The 6,284-nt window shown below is 38.3% G+C and overlaps 1 long non-coding RNA gene across 2 annotated transcripts; it reads right to left on the minus strand.

The window, feature by feature from the left end:
- Nucleotides 1-240: 240 nt before the first annotated feature.
- Nucleotides 241-1,461, minus strand: LOC119368101. Of its 2 annotated transcripts, XR_005176526.1 has the most exons (4): nt 1,349-1,461; nt 789-887; nt 503-701; nt 241-416 (listed from the first exon to the last, which is right to left on the minus strand). It is a non-coding gene; the product is annotated as an uncharacterized LOC119368101 (long non-coding RNA). The 2 variants fall into 2 exon arrangements; XR_005176525.1 differs by having other exon boundaries at nt 789-1,414.
- Between the last annotated feature and the right edge of the window lie 4,823 nt (nt 1,462-6,284).

Raw genomic sequence — 6,284 nt, forward strand, 5'->3', positions numbered from 1 at the left:
TTTTAGGCGCCACCGGGGGGATTTCGGCGGAGGACTAATTTTTTTACTCCCTTATCAGATTTGGTACTTCATTTAGATCCGGTTTAGTGGGGTAAACTAGCAATTTTACTCGGTTGTACTAGCTTTCTAGGTATCGGCTAGAGGTTCTTACCGACTGCGTTGTTGTAGCTATTCTGGCACGTTTGCTGCAACTTGTAAAGGAGCCCATATGGATTCACGAGGAAATAAAACATTGCACAGTGACAGACTTCGAAATTTGTTCAGTCTGAAAAGTTGTCACACAAAAGACTACTACATTATTCAGATTTCGTAGTACTTGCCAGACAACTACAGCAACATGATGTCTACAACCTCCGACTATATACACGGCCAGGCTCCGAAAAGTAACCAACTCAGCGATCAAACAAGGAAGCCCCCTGCACAGAATTCTGAATTTGATTTCACGGCATCATTGCGGAGATGCGGAAAAACAGAGAAGAGCATGGGCAACATCTGTACATACCTGGCGACTCATTTGCTGTCTTCATCACTAGAAGAAGTCTGAAAAAGCGAGAGCGCGATCAAGGGGCCTAGAACCGGTGGCAAAGGAGGCGGCCGGCTGAAAGCGACGAGGGGCTCGACGTTTTCATCCTTTGGGAGGACAGATTCAGTAGCGTTGATCTCCTTCTTGTTCTTCCGGGGAGTAGTAATCGTCATCAACCCTGTTCAACAGAAGGTGAAGAAGTAAGGCGCCAAGCTGGTTCTTGAAACTCTCAAGCAAAGCAAATTGAGGGTGGATCTTGACGTACTTGCAAGTCCATTTCCGGGTTTGATTTGTCTAGTTGCAGTTTCCACTAGAGACCTCGCGCTTCCCCTCATGGAATTCGTGCGCTTGCTGCCTGCAATCTCTACTCAACGAACAGATTCATGGGAATAAGCATGCAACAAGTGATATGTTTGGTATCTCCAAACGTACCACAAATACATATACGGTCAATTATACAGAAAGGGTCATGCAGAAAGAACAATTAACCTTGCACAGGAATTCAGAGAGCAACAAGAAACGGGCCAAGTTTGCGACGAACAACAAAATCTTGGAGGCATCAACAAAACCATGAACTAGCACACCCCATCCTAAAAATTCGATTATACCGTCCCTTCATGAATTTTCCGGAGTCTCATTTCCATGCGCACAAACGCATATCCGTTGCGTCTCAAATGAACAATCAACCGAGAACAAAAACAAGAGAAATCTGAGGTACTAACAAATTATAATCCCCCGCGCAAGAGATGCAGGTGGGATGCAGCAATACCGGACCTACGACTACGAAAGCACGGATGTGAATCGTGAGGGATCGGGAAGCCATACCTCGATCTCGTTGCGCAGGAGAGTCGTATGAAATGATGATGGCGTGCCCTTGATCTGGGTTATGGAGGATAGGCGAAACATCTGGAAATTTCTCGGGGGAGACCAGTCATCTTTTCGCTGGCAGACCATATGGGCCGGGCTTATCTCAATGGAAGAGCCTGATCTGTGTGGACGGCCGTATATCTAACTGAAATTAGTCTTACCGGCCCGTGAGAGACTAGCCCTTATCATAGTTGCACCGATCTGTGTTTATTACAAATTAATCCAAGCATTCGAAAAAAATGTTAAATAAGTATTTTAAAAATATTAACCAAGCATATAAAAACTGCTTAATCTATATAGAAAAATGTTGACCATGCATTCACAAAATGTTAAAGTTGTTTTCTGACAAGTGTTAAATGCGTATAGATCTGTTGCCCATCTAATAATAAATGTAAACTTGTATTTAAAATGCTAATGAAGCATTTAAAAAAATGTTATATGTTTATAAAAAACTGTCTACCATGTACTAAAAAATGTTAATCTAGTATTTGAAGAATGTTAATCAAAGATTTTTAAAAAAGATTAAAGATGTATATAGGAAAAACATTGACCATGTATTAGAAATGTTAATCTAGTATTTCAAAAATGTTAATCAAGCATTTAAAAAACTAAATGTTTATAGAAAAAATGCTGAAGATGTATTGAAAAATGTTAAATTTGTATTTAAAAAAATATTAATCAAGAATTTAAAAAATAAAAGAAAAATGTTGACCATGTATTGAAAAATATTAATTGGTATTTGAAAAATATTAATCAATCATTAAAAAATGTTAAATGCATATTGAAAAAAAATGTTTTTTTGCGAAAGATATTGAAAAAAATGTTGACCATGTATTCAATAAATGTTAATATTGTACTTGAGAAGTATCAGATATATACCAAAATGTTTATAGAACAACCATGAAAACCTGAAAGAGAACAAAAGAAAACAAATGAAAAACGAGGAAAAAACAAACAAAACCGAAGAAAAAAAAACTAGAGAAAAACAAAAAAGAAACAGAAAACCAACGAAAAACAAAGAAAAAAAGAACAATAACTAGAGAAAAACCGGTGAAAAAACAAGAAAAAAAACCTAGAAAACTAGTGGAAACCAGGCTCTTCTTTTACAAGGTTGTGACCCACGAATTAAACACGAACCGGATGGTGACCCTGTGGCTAGCAGTGCAACGACCCTTTTTCTCTAGTGTATTTCATTTAGTATGAATGCGCTGGCCCATAACTGTAGACGCTTCAGCGAGATTGAAGGAGGACTCGCGATAAGCGAGATATCGCCTTTGCGCTAGTAGTGAGACCTAGGGAACCCTCGCAGCAAGGAAGCTCGAGATAGGGCGGGCCCAGGTGCGCTGGAGGCAACATCCTCATTTTCTGTTTTTCTGTTTTCCTTTTTCTTTCATTTATTTATTTTTCTACTTTTGTTTACACCTCCAAAAATGCTGAACATATATTACAAAATATACATTACATAATGTTTTACAAAATGTTCAATATTTAAAATGTATACAAAAAATATAGTGTGTGAAAAAAGTTGGTCACGTATTTAAAAAATGTTAATCAAGCTTTTGGAAAAAAATGTTGAACAAGAATTTGAAAACTGTTAATCAAGCATTTAAAAAATGTTGACCATCTATTAAAAAGATGTTAAAATTGCATTTAGAAAAGGTAAAAATGTATAGAAAAACTGTTGGTCATGTATTAATAGAACTTATATTTGAAAATGTTAAATGTGCATAGAAAAAATATTGACCATATATTAAAAAATAACTTGTATTTTAAAAATGTTAAATGTGTAGAGGAAAACATTTACCATGTATTAAAAATGCTAATCTGATAATTAAAAAATGTTAATCAAACATTTAAAAAATGTTAACGTGTATTAAAAAGGTATTAGATATATACGAAATATTTGTATAGAAAAACAATCCCAAGAAAAACAAAGAAACCCGATGAAAAGGGGAAAGAAAGAATGTCGAAGAAAAAAAAAAGAAAACAAAAACCCACTGAAAACCGAGAAAGAAATAAAGAGAACCGAAGAAAAACAACGAAAAAAGGAAGAAAAAGAAAAAACGAGGTGACAACAGAGATAACCCCATGACGGCTTTGTTTGCCCAGAAGTTATTGGGCTAGCAGCGATTAAACGGCTAAACAACCGATTAATCAGCATGACAAGCCAATTAATTGGCATGACAGGTCAATTAGTCAGCCTAACAAGTTAACACGACATATATGTGCTATTCGATTCAGTCAACCTATGAGTAGCGATTAACTGGCGTGTAAACTAATTAATCGGACGAATTCTTGAACAGTGCTTATCTTAACTCGGAAGCTTTTCCTTTGTTTTGTAGATTCATTTATTTAAAACATTTTATCTCTTGAACCGCGTATTCAAATACTGAATGTTTTCATCGTTTACACTGTTGGATTTCTCACATCGAGGTCTTTAAAACCGAATTCCATGTTAATAGGTTTTGATGAAATTATTTCACAAAAAAACAAGGGAAAACCGAAACCCGAAAAAACAAATACCAAGAGGAAAATAAAAAATAAAAACCAAAAAATCCTGAACCAAAAAAATGGAAGAAACAAACAGAGGCGAGAAGCACGGTTGCATGTTTCACCAATGTTTTGGGAAGCACAAGCTTTTCCCATTTCCGAAAAAACAGGTTGTGCTTCTCCTTTTGCCGAAACGGATGAAATCTATTGTAAAAGTTCACCGGGGTAAAGCATCTCTAAGATGATAAAAATGACACTGAGATTCTGAGACTATCGAACGACCTTTGTTGTCGTCAGAACGAGCTACCAATGCGACGTTGTTGCCACTCTCCTACTGGAGCCTGTTTGACCTTGTCGATGAGAGCCAGAAGTCTTCGTGCACGTGCCATTGAGGACCAGCGTCCTGGAACCGCAATTGTCGCCGTCGAACCTTTGCATAGATCTGAAGTGTTTGACACCAAATCTCACAACATAACGAGAAACTCTAACCTCACTGCCCTTACACATGATAGGAATATGTGCTGGAGCTCCGCCGACTACGTCAATACAGACGAACTCGAGGGTGCTCGGAGCCTGGAAGACAAACTCAAAGAAGAAGCGTCGCATTAACCCGAGTGCCACACATGCGAGGTCTAAAAAGCCTAACCTAAACGACAAATCGGAGCGGAGGCACCGGGATTCTCTCCCCGCCACCGGCCGCCGAAGCGGCGGGCAGAGGAGAGGTGAATCCAAGAACTCGCCGGTGAAGTCTGAAGGGGAGAGTTTGACGTAGCCACCTAGAGTTAGGGGATGAAACAAGATGTAAGTAATCCCACAGACTTTGGTTTTTGTAGAAGCATAGTTGTGTTTTTCCCTTTTCGAGCAGAAGCACAAATTTGCCTCTTGTGAAAGTACATGTTGTACTTTTCATGAAAGCAAATATGTACTTCCACGAGGAACACAATTGTGCTTCTTCTGGAAGCATATTTTTCCGAGAAGCACAAAAATAAATTCCTCCAAAACCCAGGGAAAATGAGGAAAAAATCTAAAAGAAAAAGAACTCTAAAAAAACATCTAAAATCCGCATACATAAAAAACTAAAATTTGGAGGAAGCGCAAAGCACGCGACACATTGTGGCGGCTAGATGCACCACTTGGCGCGCTCTCAGACCACAAAGTTAACCCTTGCAGGAGCCTCATGAGGGTAACCGTTAGTTAATTGGTCTCCCATTTCTTGCCCGTAGCGAGGAGTAATGCGGTCTCGTCTCTGGGCGCGAGAGAGTGTGCCATCCTAGTACTGTAGCATATTGGTTTGAGTGTTGTTTCTCTATGTTATTTCTTATCGGGTTTCACAATTTGCGTTGGTTTTTATTTGGCTTTCTTAATTGTTCTTTCTTTCTTAATTTTCTCATTTTTTATATTTTAACATACTAGCAAACATGCCCGTGCGTTGCAACGGGAGAAAAAAGTTCAAATGCTTCATTGCAAAGTTATCATTAATCAGGCTAAACATATAGAAAGGTAAGTTTGATGATGGCAAAGATGATAGATCACTTAACAAATATGATTTTTTGGGGCAAAAGTGTTATGACGTTGTAGGGCAGATCATCGATGCTTAGTGAAAAAGCATATCACATCGACATATTACTCATTGTACTACCATCAAATAGTACAAATACTATGCATGCAACACTTTTAAAATAATTTTACCTGGATGCAATTGTTGTTGTTCGTTCATAGCATCAATGTTTGGGCCAAAAGTGTGTATAAGTTGGCTGCCAAGTTCCTTCATACCACGCCCAACATGTTCATTTCAGGGACGTCAGTTATAGCATCATTTTCGTGATCCAGAACGATAGCTTCCCTGAGATCGATTAAAGACTCTATTGCCATGACACATAAACGTATGTATTTTGGCACCAATGATTTATTGTGCACTCGTGTGAAACCGGATTAATACTGCTTGATGACTATCTGCATTTGTGTTAAAAAACTGTGCATAGTTCGGAGAATAAACTCATGTGTACACGCTAACACGTCCGCATGACGGACTCAAAGATATTTTTCCTTTTTGCTGATAGGGCTCAAAGATATTTACGGGTCCATTAAGGATATTAGGCCGGGCATCATCTATGATGCTTTTTTTGGATTTCTCAGTTAGCCTCCCTTTAGGATAGTAGTAGGCTGTTTTTTTGGATTTCATCTGCCTCTCTCACATCTTTGACCGGTCGTGATCTTCAATTCGGGGCTAGGGACTCAGCAGTTTTCGATTGGTGATGCATGGCATACATATCTCATCCTCTTTTTGCTGGCTTGTTGATTCTGGCAGCTCGAAACATATATAAGTTGCTACAATTTAATTAGAATCTGGAATTCTAGCACAGGCATAAGGAAACCTTTTTTTGTTTGCTGCCTCCTTAAGGAG

The sequence above is a fragment of the Triticum dicoccoides genome, chromosome 2B (assembly GCF_002162155.2).
Source record: "Triticum dicoccoides isolate Atlit2015 ecotype Zavitan chromosome 2B, WEW_v2.0, whole genome shotgun sequence".
Taxonomy (NCBI): Eukaryota; Viridiplantae; Streptophyta; class Magnoliopsida; order Poales; family Poaceae; genus Triticum; species Triticum dicoccoides.